General features: G+C 36.2%; 1 protein-coding gene across 8 annotated transcripts in view; it reads left to right on the forward strand.

Annotated features, from left to right (window-relative positions):
- The window catches only part of LOC138692184 (oocyte zinc finger protein XlCOF7.1-like), a 241,847-nt gene that overhangs the window by 78,980 nt on the left and 138,075 nt on the right, over positions 1-24,792 (forward strand). For 3 of the 8 annotated variants that reach the window (XM_069815244.1, XM_069815243.1, XM_069815246.1), the window contains one exon: positions 1,343-1,425. The exons of the other annotated variants lie outside the window; for them this stretch is intronic. The gene's annotated coding sequence lies outside the window, so the exon portion shown is untranslated. The remainder of the gene's footprint in view (positions 1-1,342; positions 1,426-24,792) is intronic. 8 annotated transcript variants of the gene reach the window in all.

Raw genomic sequence — 24,792 nt, forward strand, 5'->3', positions numbered from 1 at the left:
AAGAACCGTACGCTAAAACAGATACGCAGCCACCAGTGTGTTTTTTTTTATAGGGAAGAGATTGTCGATATTGAATTCCTTGTATTTTTTCTGTAGTTGCAGAAAGATGAAATGCAATTTAGTATAGGATGATATAATATGATCGCAATAGTATCACGATTAGTAGTATGTTTTGTAGGTTAAGGATATGCAGTTTTGAATACTGTGTGGGATGATTTGAAAATTTGAAGTTAAAACATGGCTTTAATAATTAGGGTACAGTACATTAAAAACATTATTCACGAAATGGATTTCACTAGAGATCTTCCTGGATAATAAACATTCCAGTTTATCGAGAGTTCACTGCAGGCGTAAACTTCGGAGACTCCTACAACTACTGCATATAATTTAAGCTGACATGGCTCGCTGTCGAGGTTGCATATGTTTTTATTAATTTTTCTTTTTCCTCTTCCAAACTGAAACTATGGTCAACATTTCCTTACTTGAAGTAGTTACTTTTATTTAATAGCTAGCACTTTCGAGGCCCAATTTTATTACTTATATTTTTTAAGGTTTAAAGCATATATTCAGAATATTTCGGGACCTGACTGAAGACAAAAAGCTTTCCCTGGTTTTTACATATAGGAACATAGCAAAAATTTGTCATTTTTAGTTGTTTTAAGAGTGTTTAATATACTAATACACTACGTATATCCTCAATGTTCACATACCGAAAAACAAATGCACACGCAAAGTGCATCCCTCATAGTACACGTGCGCTATCTGTTGGTGCTAGTTCAGGATGTCCCTACTAGTATCCTACATATGTAGAAATTCGAAGCTCTCGTCACAGAATTGACTAATCTTTCCAACACTTTAAAGATTCCCAGGAATTTGAAATTCTTTTATTGTTTTATTAATGCTAGTGTGTTTAATTGAATCATATAAAGTACTTCCTGGTGATTCACAAATGTCAAAAATAGGTCCTCACATGCTTCATCAAATTTATCCATTAGTGACTTTACCGTAAGGATTGGATCAGTTGCAAATTTATACTCCCTGACATGTCTGGTTCTCACTTGTGAGGATCTTAGAAAATGGTGCGAGAATCTTTGTTATTTTGTTTGAATTAACTCATTGTGGTACAAAATGTACTTAATGCACGATATTTGCTACAAAATGTCACTATTTTTTAATTTCCTTTTTGTATTTAATTCCATATCATATTTTTGCCAACAGTGCTTATATTTTCTACTGCTTTCGGTAAGATTTACATTCAAATCTGAGGTATATAAACTACAATCGATTGATAGTTCCTGTATTATTGTCCTGTGTGTCTATTTTACATAATCTTCTCCCACAGGAAGTGTTTTGTGGGTTGGATCAAGTGAAGGAGGAGGTCAAACTGGAAGTAACAGCAGAAGAGAATGAAATTTTAGCTGAGAGGTGAGTGAAATATATGAGTCTTTACTTTGTCGTTGGTTTCACTGCTTTATTTAAACCATAAATATATTTGTACTTTCAGCGTGATTATTGTTCATATGAAAACTTCAGTATACCTTGCAGACATAAATGCCATGAATTATAAGATATCCTATCACTATCATGAAACCTGACCTACCATTACTAAAACTACTGGAGCTGATGTTGCTGGTGTCAAAGAAAATACCTATGCATAGACCTGGCTTCACCTTATCACGTTTATTGCAGGACAATTTACTGATCTCTTTCATAGACCAATGGCATGTTCTCAGGAAATTTGGTTTCCATTTTTTTCTGACACTTGATCATGCATTTCTAATATACTTTTGTTTATAACGTTGAACGAAATGAGTTTTACTTCCTTCAGTCATTCTTCTCTGCTACAGAACCCGCACTGATCTGAAGTTCAAACAAGGAAATTAATAAATCTGAAAGGATTTGAATTTTTGGATTTATAAAATGCATAATTTTCTTCTCTGTCTCCCCTTCCCATTAAACGTGGAGTTTGTTGCGACCATTTATGAATGTGTGCAAACTAAATTTGTTTTCCAATCTCTCTTCACCAATCAGTTTTCCTCCATGTAATCGAGATGTTAATGCAATTTAATTTTCTCTATGCATTATCCAGTTATTCACAGGTTTCATTTTGCATTCATCCGTAATTATGAGACTTGATTATATGCCTTTGTGATTTTTGTGTGCTTCTTAAATTTTTCATTTCTGTTGCTTCATTTATCTCCTTAGGTTTTTGTGTTATATCTCCGGATTTACATCAATAACTATGTACAAGTTTAACAAGTGATTTATTAATCTTAGTTTTGGTGTTCTTAGTACTGGGGCAATTTCCAATTTGTGTTAGTATTTTCTTGCTGTGACGGATGGATGGATGGAAAGATAGAGGCAGGCAGGCAAACAGGCAAAAGCAGACAATGCTGGAAACATTAAAAGAGTGTATAACAACGTCAAAACAAAATATACTACTAAGTATTAATAAAATATTCCTCAAGATCATAAAGATGATTTGCCTTCAATTTAGTACTCAGCTACCTTTTAGAAGATTCCTTTATACAGGGTGATTCAGACCACCCGTAAGTCATTTATTTCGGAAACTAGTGCATTAAAATTTTCGAGACTAAAATATTTATGACTAAAGCACATGTGAACTTTCACTTGAGCTTGATTTCATCAATCAGTCTTAACAGGAAGTAGGGTCAGTGGCGTATCACTTTAAAATTTCAAATGGGAGTCGGGGTCAAATAGGGTACCATTTGATAGAGCTCTTCAGAACAAACAACTTTCATTGGAAACGTTTTTATTATTTCCTATACTTTCAATGAGAAAACGTACGAAAAGATAATGCCATTAATACTGAGAAATGTTACGAGACAAAAATGTATTTTAGTCACTGACAGTGTTAGAAGAAGAGTACGGGTGTGTGCTGCTCAGAACGGCAGACAGTTTGAACATTTGTAAACATTAATGACATTGTCCAGTTTCCAGTGACATCTGTCAACATTGCCTTGTTTACATTTTCGTATTGTAACATTTCTCAATATTGATGGCATTATCTTTTCGTACCTTTTCTCATTGAAAGATTAGGAATTAATAAAAACGTTTCCTGTGAAAGTTGTTTGTTTTGAAGAGCTCTATCAAATGGTATCATATTTGATCACTACTCCGATTTGAAATTTTAAAGTGATACGCCACTGACCCTACTTCCTGTTAAGATTGATTGATGAAATCAAGCTCAAGTGAAAGTTCACATGTGCTTTAGTTAAAAATATTTTTGTCTCGAAAATTTTAATGCTTTAGTGTCCGAAATAAACGACTTAACAGTGGTCCGAATCACCCATTGCTTTTTTGTACGTTTTCTCATTGAAAGATTAGGAATTAATAAAAACGTTTCCTGTGAAAGTTGTTTGTTTTGAAGAGCTCTATCAAATGGTATCATATTTGATCACTACTCCGATTTGAAATTTTAAAGTGATACGCCACTGACCCTACTTCCTGTTAAGATTGATTGATGAAATCAAGCTCAAGTGAAAGTTCACATGTGCTTTAGTTAAAAATATTTTTGTCTCGAAAATTTTAATGCATTAGTGTCCGAAATAAACGACTTAACAGTGGTCCGAATCACCCATTGCTTTTTCGTACGTTTTCTCATTGCAAGTTTAGGAATTAATAAAAACGTTTCCTGTGAAAGTTGTTTGTTTTGAAGAACTCTATCAAATGGTATCATATCTGATCACCACTCCGATTTGAAATTTTAAAGTGATATGCCACTGACCCTACTTCCTGTTAAGATTGATTGATGAAATCAAGCTCAAGTGAAAGATCACATGTGCTTTATTCATCAATATTTTTGTCTCGAAAATTTTAATGCACTAGTTTCCGGAATAAATGACTGTTGCAGGTGGTCTGAATCACTCTGTATAAGAAGGTAATCTACTTTAAAGTCTTATTGCACCCGTATCAAAGCTGTTTTGAGTGATACTATATTTATTCTTATTAGGATAACTATTATTTCTGTTATGGTTGGAACAATCATGAAGGTAACAATTTGCGGTTGAATTTAGAATTTTTTTCGTCATATAAATGAGACAGGTCAACACATATATCAATGACAAAGTAAATACTATACGCAACTTGATAAAAAGTGGTTTACAATGCGATCTTAATGATGTTACTTCATCATTTAATGTGTTCAGGTAAAGTCAATGCCTAGATATTTAAATTAGATGCTCTGTTATGTTAACATATTTCTAATTTTCGTGTTGTAGGTTCTTTTCACGGTACTAACGCCTTAGTTCTATTTCCTGAAATTTCCATCGTATATTCGCTTGCTCTTTGTCAAAAATTGCAGGAGTAGTGTTCGTAAATTATCTTCAGAATGTGCTAAAAGTGCTATGTCGTCTGCACACTTGAATTAAAATTGTTATTACTTATCTCAATTCCATTTTTTACTAATTTGTTTGACTTTACTGTATTGAGAAATGCTATGGTCAGTAATTGTACAGTGATAATTAATTTAATTTTATAATAATGCATAAAATCAATAATGCACTTGTATGATCACGATATATTAAAATTTATTAAGAGATTAAAAAGCAACAGATATGTTTCGGGGCTACTGCCACCCCATCTTCGGTGTTGAAAATAATTGTTTAATTTTCTTGTAATTTCAACTGTACCGAGATTGAACAAGGTACGTCATATGGACTATCCATGTCTGATTCCATTCTTGACTAAAATTTCTTTAGATAAATTGTTTATTGCCTTAATTACTGTCATATTTGTATATATTTCTTTCATTACCTTTTTTTTCATTTCATTTATTCTATTTCATACCTCTTGAAGCTGTAAGATGTTGGAACAAGTTAATATTTATACAATTTTTAGCGAGTTGAAGTAATTTATTATTATTATTATTATTATTATTATTATTATTATTATTATTGTTGTTGTTGTTATTATACCTCAGTAATGAGGTTATTGACAGTCCTGTTGAACCCTATCTCCAAACAAGAGTGTCTAGATTGCTTTACAGACCTCGGGACTCGTGGCATTTTATTTCCACAACACATAAATTAGAACTGAGAAGAGAACTTCATTAAATTACATTGGTGGAATTCGAAATGGTATTGACAAAAATTACGTACAAATAAATCAGAAGAAGTTATACTAAATTTAGAACTTTGAAGTACAGAAGACAAAAATTCTCTCATAGATTTCTTTCATTACTCAACGAAATATGTTAATACAAAAAATGATTAATAAAGTCCTGCAATAACTGTCATAGTTTATTAGACTAATGAATTATACAAATAAAAACATTAGGTCATAGTTATAATTGAAATGTGGCCAGTGCTTTCGCCGTGTATGGCATCATCAGGTGTAAAGGAATAACATATCAATATTATGAACATAATAGTACATTATGCAACGAGCCTATAATGATGGTAATTAAGATGCGAGGATGTTTATGAAACGAGCGCAAGCGTGTTTCATAATTTTCACACGAGCGTCTTAATTACCATTATAGGCAAGTTTCATACGCCTTTTTATACTCTACTATATTTCTAACTTGAAATTATTCATAAGTATTCATGTTATTCTTATGTGAATGGGAAGGGAACTGACCTTGTGCAATCTCGTAAATTGTGAGATGTGCGCAGACGCGACAGTATTGATTTTTTCCCTGTAACGAATGTCGGCGACCTTGATATAATCTCGTTAAACTTGATATAACCTTGAAATTGAATTCGACATTGAAAAACGAGATGACAAATTGAATTTATTTGAATATTATTGACATTTAACGCTAATTATTATAGTAACAGAACATAACCTTCTCCGACAGTATTGGATTTCCAGCCTGCGTGACGTTTTGCTCGTTGTCTTTCGATTGCATATCCGACAATAATCGAAAACCTGAACTTTAATGATTAGGTGTACTTTAATGACATGCATTAAAGGACTGCTACCAGGTGTATAATTACTACATTTCGGCATGGTCGAGCATAAAAACATTAACAGTGTGAAAATATATTATAGCCTTGCAAAATACATGAAGATTTATAAAATGATTGTTTAAAACAATGTCATATGGCTAACAGCGAAACACATAATTGCGAGCAAAACCAAATATTTGCATGTGTAATTATTTACAAAATTAGTTTTCAATATTTTGAATGTAAGTAATGAATATTCTTAGAAAGTCAATATATTAAAACTCAAATTAAAATATATAGCATATCATAATGTCCATGTAGTATTCCTTGTGATTTAGACATTCCTTCCGCTAATGGCACATATAATTGTCAGCGTTGCAGCCACCCATACTAGTGAAGTTACAAGAATCTGCGAAAATATTCCACAAGAGGATCTGCATACAGACGACAAGAAATACGATTGTGACGTTTGCGGAAAGTGTTTTCCAGACTCTGCAAGTCTCAAAAGTCATGACGTTGTACACACAGGGAAGAAGCGATTCAGTTGCGATGTGTGTGGAAAGTGTTTTTCGCGCTCTGCAAATCTCAGTATGCATTCACGCGTGCACACAGTGAAGAAAAGTTTTAATTGTGACATGTGTGGAAAGTGTTTTTCTCACTCGGGAGATTTCAAGAAGCATTTAAGCGTACACACAGGCGAGAAGCCATTCAGTTGTGATTTGTGTGGAAAGTTTTTTTCGCTCCTGACAAATCTGAATACGCATTCACGCGTACACACAGGCCTCAAGCCGTTCAGTTGTGATGTGTGCGGCAAATGTTTTTCGCACTCTGGTTGCCTCAAAAGGCATTCACGCTTACACACAGGTGAAAAACCCTTTAATTGTGACGTTTGTGGCAGAAGTTTTTCGTATCCGGGGAGTCAGAAACTACATTTACGCATACACACGGGTGAGAGGCCATACAAGTGCGATGTTTGTGGGAAGTGCTACGCTGAATCGAGTCATTTGAAGACTCACGCACGCGTGCATACTGGTGATAAACCATACAAGTGCAATCACTGTGGGAAGAACTTCTCGGAGTCCGGTCATCTGAAAAGACATGCACGCTTGCACAAGCGACAAATCTTGCAAGAGCCATATCTTTGGCAACATTTACGTGGAATAGAGTCCCCTCAAAGCGCATGTGTGGAATATAGGAGCTGTGATTTTGGAACTGTAGTTTCAGTCGGAACTAGTGACAAACCTGTCTCAGGGCTTCAAATCACGCCCCATCTGTAATGTGTGTGGATCAGTGATACTGTGTGGAAATCTTTTGCCGTCAGAGCGTCCCAGAAATTGCTGTGACATATAATAGATGGTTTTGGAATTCTTCTGGTACATTAAACTGTTAATGTTATGTTGACGCCAGTTCTGACCAACGAGCTAGATACTATAGAGAGGCTTAAGACTTCTGGAAGTTGAAGACAACTGAACATTTGTCCGCCATATTTTGGTTAGTCAAAACAAAGGGGCTTGGCTTGGATGTTGTAGGAAATGACTGTGATGAAGTTAGTATTATTGTGAACTGAGTTACATATTAAAACTATGTTAATAAGTAAAAAGTAATATACACACAAAACTTTACGTTTTATAACAGCTCTAGGCCTATGTTTTATTAGTTTCACTAAATATAGCCCAGATATTAAATGACAAGCTATACTCGATGCAACCAAAGCAAAGCACCTGAAGACGGATGAATGTATTCAGCAGAAGAAGAATAAATAATTATTTTACTTCGTCACAAATTTAATGACCTTACAGCTAATCTAACCTAATATGAAATCATGTAATTCAGTGCTTACCAGGTGATTTCAAGAGAGACGACGTATGTAACTAATAGGAGTAAAATATAGGAAAGGTAGTGGCGAAAATTTAAAAAACAAAAATCCAATAATTAAGTTATTGAGAAAAATTCATTTGAAATTGGAATTAACACAGAGAACTTTTGAAAACTGAAATTATTAAAACTACAAATAACCTCTTAGCATGCAACATAATAATTAAAGAATGACACTAATAGAAAGTTACTCGTGATCATAACTCACCACATTTATTGAAACGATAAGATACTTACGATTAACATTGTTATCAGAAACAACAGGAGCCACAGCTAGGTACACTTCTTTTCGAGTGATGGAGACATCATGTAGTCTAATATAATTTGAAACAAATATTGTCGCGAGATGGAGACATCGTGTAGTCTAATATAATTTGAAACAAATATTGTCGCGTGATGGAGACATCGTGTAGTCTAATATAATTGGAAACAAATATTGTTGCGTGATGGAGACATAGTGTAGTCTAATATAATTTGAAACAAACATTGATCTCACACGTGTCTCGCAACTAAGCAGAGGCTTTTTCAGAATAAAACCGTTCTTCCATTATTTTAAACAATAATGACAAATTGTGTGTGATTCAAGTGCTAAATTTCCTCTTTGTTAACAAAAAGAGCCCTACGCATTAATAAAAATAAAATTGGAGTAGGTCCTATAAACACAATACTAAACTCTTGATGGTACAAACTTATTAATACAGATATTTCGCTTATGCTCAGTCCGTCTTATCTTATAATTCTCTGCGGCAATGATACTTGTATTGAGAGGGTTTAATTATCCAGCAACGAATATTATGATTTACGGTACATTTTATTTAAATCCGAGGGAATGAGACATTTTGGAAATTTTAAAGTCTTAATTATTACTCTTTCATTTATAAATCACCTTTTTACAAAACCTATAGCAAAATGTTTAAATTAAATATTGATGCAGCCGAAAAATATAATTTATTTTAATTTACCTGTGCAGAGTTAAAGCCTGCTCTTCCACTGACCCAAGTCTACAATTAATACAAATAAGTAATAATAATAATAATATATATATATATATATATATATATATATCGTGAAATATTATTACTGAAAGTATCATACAAGAATATGAAATAAAGTATTCATTGGAAACTATGGGACACCTTATTATTCAAAGAGGCAGTGTACCTTTGATGAGCACTCCTTGCGGAGGCTGGTGGTACTATTGACCGCCATGTTTTGTAGGGAACGATCCATAGTACTGTTGGCCTCCGCAGGGAGCGCTTATCAGAGGTCTTCAGCCTCTCTATAGTATCTAACTCGTTGGTTCTGACATGTTAATGGTCGAAGAAGTTCGAAAACAATTGAAATTTATCGGAGTATGTATTCCTTTAAGCAGTGATCGCCAAAACCTGTGTCACGACAAATGTTTTTCTCCTTCAAACCAGAAATACACTAAAACGTTAATGTTAATATGAATGGGAGGAACAATTTTTCTTTCGTGTTGATGGCGAAAATATGACATCCTTAATTTGTTGTAAAATGTTCAATTCAGCATAAAAGAATGACGTACGATGTCATTATTCTTGTTATAAAGATTACCACCTGTAAGTTTAACATTTCTTATACACAAACAATAAAAAGTATCAGCGTAAATGTTTTCTACTTTTATTACGCCTATTATAGTGTAATTTGTAACTTCATGATTACCCTAGTACATTTTTCTAATTGAAAATTCTGCGGTGTAAAGTACGTGTCTTCTGTCTTTGTGAATAAGAACGTAGATATATTTTTTTGTTAATAATACAATAATGATAAATAGTTGGGGAAAACTTAAAAGGAGTAAACTGTATCTGGCCAATAATAAGAAGAATATTTTTTTTCGGTTGCAGCCGTCTCTGAACTGTAATTCACAGCACTTCCTGAGGACATACCCATTCCACCTTGCGATAGTGGTGTTGTGCGGGTTGCATTTCTGTTACGTCACGATTTTGTGGCGTTTGGCAACAATTGCCTTTAAGTTTAACATCAGGCTGTTGTGAGTTGTTTCTGTTATAGTCTACGATATTTCCCGCTTATTTAACAGTTATCATGTCGTAGCTTGGCCTGTTTGTTTAGTCAGTTGTCCGAAAACAGATCTGAACTTCACAAGTAAAGGCTCATTCACAATGAAAATTTAACATAACGTAAGCGTTAACTTAACGTTACAGTAAAATCAAGAAATCATACCATCATTCACAATTGGAACATAAATATAACAGTAAACATACTTGGTAACCATGGAAACATAACAACGACGCCATTTCCTCATATTCTGTCGTATACTTCAGCGCTCCACGATTGTGTTCTGTTTGCAAATCACGTAAGCATAAGCATGAAAGTTTGGAGTTTGCAAACTTTCATGTTAACGTCTTACGGTAATGTTTATGTCAATGCTTATGTGAATCATACTGAATGATCCCATTTAGTAGCCTGCACGCAAACTTCTGTGTTTATGTTGCGGTTATGTTTAATTTTCATTGTGAATGGGCCTTAATACAAAAAGCACCACTTATAAGGCAACTAGATCAGGAGATAATGGGGTAGGGTGGCCAGTTCCTTTCCCTCTCCATTGCATACTTCGCCGATTAGCTACATATTACACTAATCAGACTTCAGATGCATATCGTCACGTGATGTACTGCCTGATAATAGATGTACATATCAGCCAGAACCTCATTCAGAGGTAACGTGCTTGATTTCAGAGCTTAATAACCAAAGAAGGTATAGACAAAAATTCTAAATTAAAATAATTATAGTGTGATAATAGATGTAGATCTATTCAGAATAGACATCTAAACTTTCAAAAGTTGATGAACGGTAAATGTTTTCTATTTCAGGTTAGATGAGGGTCCAAAAATATTAAGAAACAATGGAAATTAGTTTTCAAAGTGGTCGCTGTTCAAAATCTTTTTGTCCACACCTGTGGAGTAACGGTCAGCGCGTCTGGCCGCGAAACCAGGGTTCGTATCCCGGTCAGGGCAAGTTACCTGGTTGAGGTTTTTTCCGGGGTTTTCCCTCAACCCAACATGAGCAAATGCTGGGTAACTTTCCGTGCCGGACTCATTTCACTGGCATTATCACCTTCGTCTCATTCAGACGCTAAATAACCTACGATGTTGAAAAGCGTCGTAAAATAACCTAGTAAATTAAGAAGTCAGAACGTTTACTGGTTTTCGAGTTATGGCTAGTTAAACAAAGGAGCATTTTAGGGTGACACAATACTCTCAAATCATAATTTTTATCTGTTGGAATCTCAACGAAAAATACTTTCCTGAGCTTTTCTGTACTTGGAAATCATAATTTATACATCTCGAGGTGTTGTAAGTAGAGGAATATCGTCCATAGTGGTAAATCTCAAACGAGATGTCAAGTTTTTACACCCAATTAGGCCTACGGTAAATTTCGTTTTTTGTCGACATTATTCGACTAGAGTTAGAGACAGGGTTGCCAGATAAATTAATCGCAGTCGTCGGAACAACTTATGAAAATTGTCGTACTTCATCAGATAGTGCGCACAAATATATTTCACACCCAGGAAAGTGGTTCATAGGCCTATTAATTTATATTCATTCATTCATAGTGTTTTTAGCAGGTATTTCACTGCAAACCCAGCATTCTCCAGTCCAGTCTCCTATTTCAGCATCCATTTCTTCGTCCAGTCAGGAATATTAGTAATTATAGTTGATATCCACAATGACGATTAGCATTCAAATTACCATTTCTTCATTAACACTGTCATTTTCGGTAAAGCATGCATGATGACGCTTGGCCGGAAACAACAATATTATGTTGAAGCCAGGAGGAACTTCATCTTTGGCTGGCGCAAAGGCAGATATTTAATATCACTCAATGCGGCACCTAATGGTTACCTGACATCAAATTACTCCACCTGCAGTCCAAGGCTGATATATAACTGGAGATGAATACCAACCTTGTGTGCAGGCGATTCAAATCCGACACCGCTGAAATGTCGGTGCGTTTAGACTTCTTAATCCTAGTGCGATACTATTTCATTGATAAAAAAATATACTTCCATTGCTGAACAAACAATGAAGTTAGCAGATTTCTGAAGACATATTACTTTTTGTCTGTGTGTGTGTGTGTGTGTGTGTGTGTGTGTGTCAGAGAGAGAGAGAGGGAGGGAGGGGGAGGGAGAGAGAGAGGGGGAGAGGGAGACGGAGAGGGAGAGAGAGAGATTTTTTTTTTTTTAATTATAGTCCGACATTGTGAGTTCCAAAATAATTTTGTTCCTTCAGTAAAATAATCGTAGAAAATTTCATACGACTTAGAGTTCGGTAGTACCTCGTACAATTAGTGAAAATAGTATTAATCGTACGACTATGGTACGTATGGCAACCCTGGATAGAGTGTTCCGCTATTGAAATGAAGTAAGCTGAATGCCTATGATTGGTTCATTCATAAATCACGTCAGCATAGCGCTCACGTAGCAGGAGGGTGCGAAAACTTAGCGATCTTGTCACAGTGTGATTTTTGTGTTCAAATGAATCTTGGTGCTTTCAAATGTTTCTCGTCACGAGTCGATAGATGTTTCTCTTTATCGCTTTTCTCCGAATTCAATTGTTCCTTCAATGCTATATTTTGTATCAACAATAGTGATTAACATGGCGACTATACTAAAAACAAAACATGCTCTTTGTCGTGTTATGGCATTGTGTGGGTCCGTATACTGGCGCAAAAATGTTTATGTATGATTATGTGTATTATTCGTGGAAGAATGTAGTGAGTGCATTGTAGCTTGAGTATCAAGGAGTTGTCGACGTTAACGTGTTGACAGGGATGAAAATTGGTTAGATCTCAGTTCTGTTGTCCTTCAAGTCAATCTTCCGACTAGCAGTTGCCTGGACTCTGGAGTCCTCATATACCAGGTGTTGCAGACCACCCTTATCAGCCTTTTTTCTCGAAAACTATATGATACTTGTTGTTCATAAAACAATTTTCATAACCAAAACCTATGTGGAGAATCGATTAGTGGTACAGGTAATAACACTTTCCATAATAAACCGGAAGTAGGGGTAGCTGTGCTCAACTTCGAAATTTCAAGTGATATCATGCGTCTTTTAAGCTACCATTGGGGACTACTTTTAAAAAGAAGCAACTTTTACTCAAACTTTTTTTCTCTAACTTATATTGTTTACTCACAAAGCAACAAATATGATACCTTTTGAGAAATACTGTATGTTGTTTATGTACGTACACTCTTCATAGTAAGTGTTCAAAATGTACACCAACCTGTGCTAAACAATGTTCTGATCACCTCCTAACATCCGTGATTCCACTTCAGTACAGCTGAGAGACCCACAGGCTTATCTAATTCTTTGTTTTCCCTGGTCTCTATTTGTTGAACGCACCTGGTAGACCATGTCTTTAATTCTCCCACACAAGAAGACTTGCCATTTGACTCAGGGTAGCACCATAATACGTACAGTGTTTACAATTCCGATAGACAAACCTTATTCATACCATATTCATCTCAATCAGGAACTTGGGGGACAAGACTTCCAGACTCGTGTTGATTTCTGCAACTGGTTTCTAAACACTGATTGTGATTTCGAGCTCAGAATTCTGTGGAGTGATGACGCAACTTCCAAAAGTAATGGTCACATCAATCTCTACAATGGCCGTTACTGAATTCCGGATAATCCACACTGGCTAAGTGACGTGGATTACCAGCACGTGTGGAGCCTCAACACATGATATGGCCTTCTCCAACAACGAGTCATAGGACCATATTTTTTGAGGACAACGCACATTTCCTCCGAAACACGCACCAGTTGCTTCCTGACGTTCCCCTTGCGCCTCGGTTAAGGATGTGGCTTCAGCAGGACGGCTGTATGGCTCACGTTTCACGTAGGGCTCGACGAGTTATTAACCAGTTATTTCCTTTATGATGGATTGGACGAGGAGGACCAGTAGCTTGGCCAGCCCGATCTCCTGACTTCGCTCCAAATTTATTCTTATGGAAGAGAATTAAAGACATGTGCTACCAGGGGCGTCAAACAACTAGAGAAGACATGAAACAAAGAATTAGAGAAGCCTGTGGGTCTCTCAGCTGTGCTGAAGTGCAATCACGGAAGTTAGGAAGTGTTCAGAACGTTGGTTAGCACAGGGTGGCGTACATTTTGAACACTTTCTGTGAAGAATGTACGTACATAAACATCATACTGCGTTTCTCAGAAGATACCACTTTTGTTGCTTTGCGAGTGAAAAATAAAAGTTAGAAAAAAAAAAGTTTTTCATTAAAAAGTTGGTCTTTTTAAAAGTAGTTTCCAGTGGTACCTCCAATGACCCATGCTCTCATTTGAAATTTCGAAGTTGACCACAGGTACCCCTACATTATATCTGTTACAATGAATGGTACTACCCCAATCGATTCTTCACATTGGTTTTGGTTATCAAATTTTTTATGAACGTAGTTTTCGAGAAAAAAGGCTGATACGAGTGGTCTGAAACATCTGGTATACGCACATAAACCGCATCGTTTACGATCACATATCGGTCATAGAGCTGTGATTTTAGACCTGTATATATTTTGAAAGATGAAAGACATTTTTTTATTAATTTGTCCTACAGAATAATATCTGTAATATTGACAATTAATATTTGGGTAGAAAAATTCGCTCTGGCGCCGGGGATCGAGCCCGGGTCCTTGGTTCTACGTACCAAGCGCTCTGACCACTGAGCTACGCCGAATTCAATCCACAGCACCGGACCGAACCCTCCTCCTTGAATGTTTACCTTTTGGCCTGACTCCAAGTTAGGCATATACGTTGACGTTTGATGTCCAAGTCAACTGCCATTATACAAGGAGCGCACTCAGCTGAGTGACTGTTTGGCCGGGATTCCGCAGTTAAGTGCACAGTAATCGGTACAGAAATATGCACTGCAGCTATGGAGTATAGTGCCATGGAGTTATTTGTTCACAACAGTGTTAAGATGTTGTTTTTATAAAATACGCTAAATTTGTCGCTCAATAATACGAAAACCGTTTGACTTTCGATAGTATATTTTTGAAAATGCACTCCCCTCAGCACTTTATATAAGTAGGGAAAAAATTAGAGTATAAAAAATCCGAGGTTTTTTACTTATCGATTTCATATCGAATAGCCCATACACAATATAAATAATCAGATTAATTCAATTTACAAGCATACTTTCATTAAACTATACAAATTTGTACAATTAATATCAAGTAGATTAATTCAATTTATAATCATAAACAATTAAATTAGTTGAGCTATACAGACTACTGTTCAAATTACAGCATATACAATTCATCGGTAGAGCTATACAGACTAGTATTCATTTTAAAAATGGTGCCAGTACCCTACTCGGATTTATGCGGATCTAACCATAGATATTCATCGTATGTACAACAATCGTCTGACTATATCTTACTTGGCATTACATTTTAGTCGGTAACACTTACTAACTTCGCTAAGGTTGCACCCAGTTTCAACGTGGCGGGGAGCTACGGTCCTAGGATCGGATCTTGTCAACGCGCATGGATGTTTATTCATTGTTAATGTACTTTCCTACTTTGTCTCGTGGAGATCGGAGTCGTGCTGACCCCACGTACTAGAACAAAAGTCCCACCTTGGTCTATCTAGTGTGAAATAAAAACAAATGGAAGCCCTAGCTGTAGTGCCATGGAGTTATTTGTTCTCAACAGTGTTGAGATGCGACATGAATGAATGCGTGGGTCACACGAAGCGGCGCAACAGTCAAAGAATTACTGTTCCTTTCAGAAACTTGCGAACGAGTCCCTTCTAAGTCAATCTCGCTTCAGGCGTGAAGAGAGCTTCATCCAGTACAGCTGCTGGATATATATTAGTCGTTTCTCGACAGATTCACCGTCCAAGTTTCCATGCTGCCGGACCAGCTGCAGATGTCATCTTGAACAATAAAGAAAGAAATTGAACAGGGCTCAAACTCGGAATTTCATCTCTAGCCTTACGCTTTGGCACTACCCACCGCTGTTATTTGACGTATTATTTATGTTGTAACGTAAGGTAGATATCTGCACGACCTAGAAGGGCGACAGACCACAATCTTCAATACTTGTAATATGATAGTGAGTTGAATAATCTGCCTTTTGTATTTTTCATTCTAAATTATTAAATTTCATCCTAAACATTAACATCAGGAAGGCCTGTGTGAACTCGAAGTGGTGTATTAAATATTGACTACCGGTAACTGTTTTAAAAATTACAAATATTATGTTGCAAATCTAGTTTTCAGATAAAGCTTCCTGTGATGCAGACTTGAATAATTTCAAGGGAAAAATTGTTCCGGGGCTGAGTACGTTCAACCAGAGGTCCCGGGATCGATACCCGGCCCAGGAATAATATTTCCCTTGAAATTATTCAAGTCTGTTTCACAGCAATCTTTACCTGATAACTTGACTTGCATAATATAGGCCTATACGTTACTGTAGGTACTGAACAGAAAACCACAATTCCAGGTGACACAGTTTGTGTGCACTCCATGTGGGTCTCTGGCGTCTCGTCAGCACATTCGAGTTGTGTGAATATAAGTGCAAAATTGAGACGGTGTCGGGTGGAGTTCCTGGGTAGCTCAGTCGGTAGAGCGCTGGTACGTTCAATCAGAGATCACGGGATCGATACCCAGTCCCGGAACATTTTTCCCCTTGAAATTGTTCAAGTAGTACATTGTTGGTTAAAAAGAGATAGTTAATCTCCTTGGCTATTGTTCAACATTTATCAGAGCGGCCCGATTTTCAATCCTAGTCGGGATAAGTTATCTGGTTGAGGTATTTTCAAGGGTTTTCCCTCAACTTGTGGCGGGAAAATACTGGATAACCCTCAGCTTTGGACTCTGGACTCGTTTCGCTGGCATTATTACCTTCATCTCATTCGGACGCTAGATAACCATAGCAGTTGTTAAAGCGTCGTAAAATAACCAATTAAGAACCAGTTTTATCATTCATAACTTAGTTTAACCAAGGCTGAATTCCACGTAATATGATAATGGCTATTTGCAATGTAAATCCGCTTTCTGACAGATCTTACATGACGTGTTCTCTTATGCTACGTACAGTTGGGCTGCTTCAGTACTGCTGGCCATCACGCACTGCTTTTAGAGGAAGGGTTTATGGAAGAATAATATTGATATTTAGTGCATTCTTTTACTTGTGAAAAGACTCATTTTTAGAAAGAGAAACTTGAATTTGCTTTTCGCTATTCCATTCACGTGTACACAATGTTGACCGACTGCAAGAATAAAAATATCACATGTTCGCAATATGGCTGCTATACTCTTTTAAAAAACTTTTTCCTTACCTTAATGTGTGCAATAAGGTGCTATGTACAAGGTGCAACGAAGTATACAGACACGTGCTTACGGGAGAATATATAATAGACAGAGAACTTTTCAGAAAGGATATAAAACAATCTTAATAGAAGTTACTTTCAAAATTTGTACTGTGTTTGAAAATTATTGTGCTTTCTTTTAATCGAAGAAAACCTCAGCAGTGACGAAACTACCAAATAAATAAAAACTGTCAAATAATGTCAATATCCACGTTGCCAGAGATTTGTGTTCATCTCCGCTCCTAGCGGCAGACTTCAGCTCGTAGGGCCATTTTCGATCTGCTGACACTGGCCGAAACTTGCAAACTAACGAAAGCAACGGTTCACACTATGCTCGCTTTCTAATTGCCTCTTGGCTGCATGTCAGTTTTTAATTTTTTATCTTTGAAACTATAGCGACAATTTATTACGGAATCAGGAAGGGACTATAATCGACCACTTGCAAATTTATTTGTGAAGCCACAGGCGTGGCTCGGCCAGAAGCGCGTTTGGCTGCTGATCCGGAGTTGTGCTCGGGCGTGGGTTCGAGTCCCTGTTGCGCTGATTACCTGGTTGTGTTTTTTCCGAGGTTTTCTCGAACCGTAAGGAGAATGTCAGGTAATCTATTTCGAATCCTCGGTTTCATCACGCTTAATACCATCTATCACCAATCCCATCGACGCTAAATGACCTAGTAGTTGATACATTGTCGTTAAATAACGAAGTAAAAATTATTTATGATAAATAATTTCATGTGAGGTACGCACTAGAAGCGAGGTTCGGTGCTGTGATGCAAGCTGGAAAACTACAGGTTCGACTCCAGTTATGGAGTTTTACCATTAATCTAATTTTAATCCATCTGGTGACACCAGAGTTATATCCTTGAAGGTATATATGAGACGAGCATTTAGAACAGAGATCCTACTGCTACTAATACTTTCGCATATACAAAGAAACACTATTCACTTTTATTTTTGCTTACCAATACTCTTGGAATTAGAAATTAACGCCAAAAACGCACCTGATTAGCGGTTACTAGACCGACATAACAAACCAAATGGTTGCATACAGAGAGCAAGTCCGCACGCACCATAAGCCAACTTCAGAGTTGTTGACCCCCTTTTATTTATAAGGCATGCTAGGACCCACAACTTTAAATTTTAGTACCTGCGTAGAATTAGAAGTTGAGACGTAGGTAGCAATATCAACAACAATTAAATGGGTCATACAGTATATACCTGATTCTAGATGTCATGGAAAAAATCACACCTTTTCTTGTTTGGGACAATTCTTACCTCATCTAGTACAATATTTGCTAATTTTACCCTTCATCAGATTCAACATCGAGCCAATTTCTATGTTTGTTTTTTAAGGAAACAAAATATTGAAAATGTTGTTCACAGAGATACAGTATGTGCTACAAAATGGAACTATGTGTTTCAATGTATTTTCACCTATTTTATTATTCTCAGAAAATACCTTGACCTCAAGTGATCAAGTGTACATTCTTTGAAAAATATTTTAAATGAACCATTACAAGGAACAACAACAAGTTCATCTTGCTCCTCCTTAGACAAAGTTTTTAATTGCATTACACCATACTCGAAAGGATTTCTTATCCACGAGTTTTCAGAATGGATGGAAGCTAGTCGCTAAATCATTCAGATGACATGTTTCCATGCTTCCACTATCAATGCAACTATTTTTTTAACGTTACGACAATACTATAGCTAAATACACAACAAACTGAGCATTAACACTGCTTATCATTGTAACCTAAATGCATTGTTCTAATGTTGCAATGGAAACAATTTTCAAAATGAAATAGAGCAACTACACTTTTCCAATATTCGTTGCATAGATGTGTTCTTCATAGGAGTAGGCTATATTTATTTCGCTGTTGCAATTTAAGTAGGCCTATTAATAAAGTAAGAAGACTAATAATTAAGTAGACATAAATAAAAGCAATATCTAATAGACAATCAAGCAAATTACCAACACGCTCTGAAAAAAACAGACCGATGCTAGTTGTAGGCCTATTTCTCTTACAGCTATATTGCTATGTATAGAAGAGTGAGAAAATAATCTTTGTCATTACTTTACATTGCATTATTTTTCTACGTGATAGTTTGTTCTTAGTACGAACAACAACTTCAACAGCAAATTTGTTTTTAGACTTCGCGTCCTGATTAGACTCACCTACCCGGAAATATGTGTATCGCTTGTGTAGATGTTGCTTGGGCACAAATTTCATAAGTAGCGTAGGTGGAGACGGGTTACGGTTCGATTCACAGTGATCTGCTCTCTAAAGAGAAATATATTCTTAACACTCTGAATACAAGCCACTTTCTTGCGCACAACGAACTCAGGAATAAGTTACGCGTGATCCTGATAAATTTTGTGATTCTCTCAATTCGTTTCAACAAACGTGATCCATTCCGAATTTAATGTTTTTATTATTAACCAAATATATAAATATTCTTAAATGAAATGTCTGTGATGAAAACCTAATTAATTTTGTAGCTCAAACCCATGAAATAAAAATTGTTACTTTAATTGAACCTTAAATCTACACATCGAATGGTTTACTACAGGGACATCATTTTATTTTTAGTTCAATTTTTATTGCACCTGAGTTTTCGAATATACTTCAGTCCCACCCCTTCTACTATTGACGTTCAACCGTCCTCCACACAGAACCAAGACCGCCTTAAATAATTAATTATATATTATATAATATCTTATATTAATTAAACAAACCGATATTTACCATTTATACTGTTATCGTTCTTTAGTGATCCTGTATAAATAATATTGAAGTTATTTATATTCTGTCATCGTTGTTAGCGATATAAATAATATTCAAGTCATCATTTATATTCTGTTATCGTTCTTATGCGACATAAATAACATAAATTTAATATTAGGTTTGGAACAATACAGTTGCATAATACTGGTGTTAGTTTTTTTTCTTTTTATATTATTATATCATACTATCTTCAAACACAATAACATGAAAAGCAGTGACGAGGAATTGAAAATGAGACGTTTACATCTAAATTCCGACGTTTTTCCGCCTGAACTACGAGGGCACAAGTAAAGAAACATTTGCGGAAAAAGTGGCCCAATCCCCCTCCAAGATTTTCCGACGATTTGTACAAGTTCGTCCAGGATGCGGGGGGCAAAGGCTAATTGGGAATTCCCGGTTCTGATCAGGTCAAAAATCCTGATAGAACTAATATTTAACCCATGCGGTGAATTTCGGTGAAGTCCGGAGGGCCCAATTAGTCAAATCCACTCTCTCACCGCCACGCTTGGGTCCCTGGGATCTATTAAGATTCGAAAGAGACAGTGGTGTGCGGAAAGCAACGGGACGTTAGCGCATTTATCCTTCCCAAGAAAAATCGCAAAGATGAGCAAAGGAAGCTTTTAACAGAAAAAGGAGCAACTTCCGGGGACCTCTGGAAAAAGAACTAAGGAATAGGCTAGTGAAGTGTTTTGTGTGGAGTGTGGCACTGTGTGAGGAAGAAACATGGACATTACGATGAAATGAAGAGAAACGAATAGAAGCATTTGAAATGTGGATGTGGAGAAAAATGGAACGCGTGAAGTGAACAGACAGAATAAGAAATGCAGCTGTGTTGGAAAAAGTGGATGAAGAAAGAATGATGGTGAAACTGATTAGAAAGAGAAAAAGGAATTGGTTGGGTCACTGGTTGAGAGGAAACTGCCTACTGAGGGATGCACTGGAAGGAATGGTGAACGGAAGAAGAGTTCGGGGCAGAAGAAATCAATTAATAGACGACATTAAGATATGTGGATTATGTGCGGAGACTAAGAGGAAGACAGAAAATAGGACAGATTGGAGAATGTTGGGTTTGCATTGAAGGACCTGCCCATTTATGAATGTCCCATGGTGGAAGAATACTGGCGAGGCGGTGCGCAGCTATCGTCCCCTCTCACTTGCACAGATGACGTCACGCTGGGACCAATATCCAGCCTTGCCTTCAGTAAAGCATTACATTGAGGCGGTTCTGATCTTGATTATATTACTCGAAGGCATCGTTGATGAAAATAAATATTTGTTACGGGACATTATAATTATGAACAATGATAATATGCTGATGATACAGCAATGACTCAGTGCACCGAAGGTGAAAATGAATTAATGGACAACCGCAAAAAAGAATAATAATAATAATAATACTATTTAATATATTTGTAAATGCATACATTCAAATGTTTCTACTGCCGTGACAAAGACTTTAGCAAGTGTATTACTTTTATGAAGTTATCGTAATGTCAGAACAAACATCCTTGTTTTAAAAATCGTAATTTAGCGTCTTATAAATTGAACTTGTCCGCCCTTCGACAGTGAACCTCGAGCTCGCTAGTCGCTACGTCCTTGTCCTTCGGAAATGCGTAGTATCTTATGTTTGTTCATTTCGTTTTCTTCGAGTGGCTGTTGTAGCCATACATATCACAGCCCGGCATTATATTGCTTATTACTTTCGCGTAGATTAAAACAATTCGCGCAATCTTTGTCACCATAACTAAGTTTAAAGCGACTGCTGTGCTCGATTCCCAGCTCTGACCTCCCAGTGTGACGTCATATTTGCAGCCATAATGTCATATTGAATAATGATAAAGTCATGACATAATACTTTCATGAACCTGATGTTAATTACTAAAACAATCATAAAAGAGAAAGGAGCAATTATGTATGTTTTGTATCTCTGTCTTGAAAACAATACAAAAAAGAACATAAAAAGCACTATGTTGTATTCGAACGCAGGACCTCACGGATAAGAGGCAGGAACGCTACCATTACGCTGTTAAGTAACACAGAGAATACTTGAATAATAACTGTAGATATTAGGTAACGTGGTACAACAACATGTAACATCGCCTGTCTCCGAATTGTAGCGAAGATACCCGAAGGGAACTTTGCTTCTGGAGAGCGGCCACTTTTTCTTTTGACAACTGTACATACCTGTAGTGCAAATAATGGCCCATGTCTATATAATTCGATAATAAAACTTCAGCTAGAATTCCCGTCTTGTAGCAATGAAATTTTCGATTCCAGATTCAAATAGTCATAGGACAGAGTTCCCTAGTTTATATTATGTATCATGTATTTTAAAACAAGTTTATTTGTTCTCTAAGTGCATTATATCATTTCTCTCAATTTTATATTTTCGTTAAAATATCTGTATGATTTGCGGCTAATGACGCTAATAATAATAATAATAATAATAATAATAATAATAATAATAAAGGTAAAGGTATCCCCGTAACATGCCATGAAGGCACTTGGGTGCATGGAGGTAGAGCCCCATGCTTTCCATGACCTCGGCACTAGAATGAGGTGGTGTGGTCGGCACCACGCACTGACCGCCTTTTACCCCCGGGAAGGACCCGGTACTCAATTTTATAGGAGGCAGAGTGAACCTCGAGGCTGTTCTACAAGTTTGGCAACGAGAATAAATCCTGTCACCACCTGGGATCGAACCCCGGACCTTTCAGTCCGTAGCCAGCTGCTCTACCAGCGGAGCTAATAATAATAATAATAATAATAATAATAATAATAATAAGAATAATAATAATAATTAATAATAATATAATAATCCATCTCCATTCTCAACATAATCTTTTCTTAATTCAGAAATTATTATATAACTTATCTCAAATTATAACATATTATTTTTTTCATCTTTATGTATCCTACTTCTTAAATATCTTATTATGGTGTTTAAATGTTAGTCTACAAAGTATGTATATTGTGACTTTTCTATGTTTTTGTCTATCTATTCCTCGCTAGAATTTGATCCTGGTATTACAATTTTTAATTTCATTTTATTAACAACGGAGAGATTTGTGTATGCGAATTATGTAAAATTAGTTTTTAATACCGGTACAATTTGAAAATACATACATACAAAATTAATCACGTTGTAGCATGTCTTTGCTCTGAAAAATAACACCAGGTTTTTAGATTACCTACTTGAGCCGAGACTTTGCAATGAATGGCTAAATTGTAGATACTCCAGTCGCAACATTGAATTCACCTTAAGTTTACTTATAGCCAAAATTTTGTTTTGCAATAAAAAAACAAAGTAGGAAATGTAGGGTAAATGTGCGTACTGTCTTTGTCAGATGCTTATACTGCCTGCTCATTCAATGATCAAACATGTAACATGACCTATATACTTACTTACGGCTTTGAAGGAACCCGGAGGTTCATTGTCGCCCTCAAATAAGCCCGCTATCTCTCCCTCTCCTGTGCGAGATTAATCCAGTCTCTGTTATATTCCATCTCCCTCAAATTCATTTTAATATTATCCTTCCATCTACGTTTCGGCATTCCCGAATGTCTTTTTCTCTGCGCCCTCCCACTAACACTCTATATGCATTTCTGGATTCGCCCATACGTGCCACATGACATTTACTATTTCTAAAGCCGACATTAGAGACTGTTTTCCAGTCTTTCTGCATCCTACCTCGAATAGGGATCACTTCAAACTACAGATTTTTTAATTTCTCAACTTGGAGTTTTAAAGCAGAACAAGTTTACATTGAATGAGAGGACACTGGATAAAATCTACTGGTCGTTTCTCGTCACAATAGAAATGTGTATTAGAATAGTACCAACTAAAGATAAATATCTCTAATATTTATATACGGAGAGCTATGAAAATGAGGACATACAAAGTAGAAGAGCGGATAAGCAAAGTGAAGTAGTCGGTCTGGATGGCGCAGTCGGTCGAGTGCTGTTCGCTTTATGACTCTTAATACACACCAAAAAATGATACACTTTGAACAATTTAAATTGTTTAATTAAACTCAATTTGTCAGTCTCATTGTAACTGTATACGCGTTACTACCGCTTGTTATATTGTAGCCTATGCAATGCAATTCCTCCCATGTGAAGTAGAGGAACATGTAATCTCCTATGTGAATATTAAGCATATATTTTTGTAGTTGTGACACGCTGGCTTATTAAGCGTAGATTATTGTTATCAGTTATGTAGTCTGACTGCACACAGATGTTATTTAAATGTGTGGAATAAATAAATGAACAAAATTCCACTAATAAATGTGTTTATTCTTCCTACTGAAAAAATTATATTTTGCACATAGGAGATATTGTAGGAACAACGACGATAATGTTTTTGTTACATTCATCTTAAGCCACAGCACGGCGGGTACAGGGTGTGAGGGCGATCTCCTCGTGACTGCCATCTGTGCTGCAGGGAAGAGTGTTGCCGTCTGTTGCAACTGCTACTGAATTCACTGCGATAGAGCGACCTTTCCTAGAAACAAAATCGATTTCTTACTAAATAAAAATAAAGAAATGGAGAAGGAAGCTTCTGTTATTTAATCTTAAGCATTTAGTGCGTGAACTTTCTATTATTGAACATTTTCCACCTTGTATGAATTTTTGTAGCACCTTTCACAGTTGAGATGCAGCTCTTCGCTTGTGTCATTCCATATGAACTGAAACAACCCAGAACTCACCACGTGGAGGTGGCTGCATGTCGAGTTCCGCCCTGCCCTTCCCAACCTCCCTACCATTGGGCAGTGCATTAAATTTTTGTGGTTTGCAATTTTTTTTATATTTTTTTTTAATTTTTTATTTATTTTTAATTTTTTTTTTTTTT

Source organism: Periplaneta americana, chromosome 16 (assembly GCF_040183065.1).
Source record: "Periplaneta americana isolate PAMFEO1 chromosome 16, P.americana_PAMFEO1_priV1, whole genome shotgun sequence".
NCBI lineage: Eukaryota > Metazoa > Arthropoda > Insecta > Blattodea > Blattidae > Periplaneta > Periplaneta americana.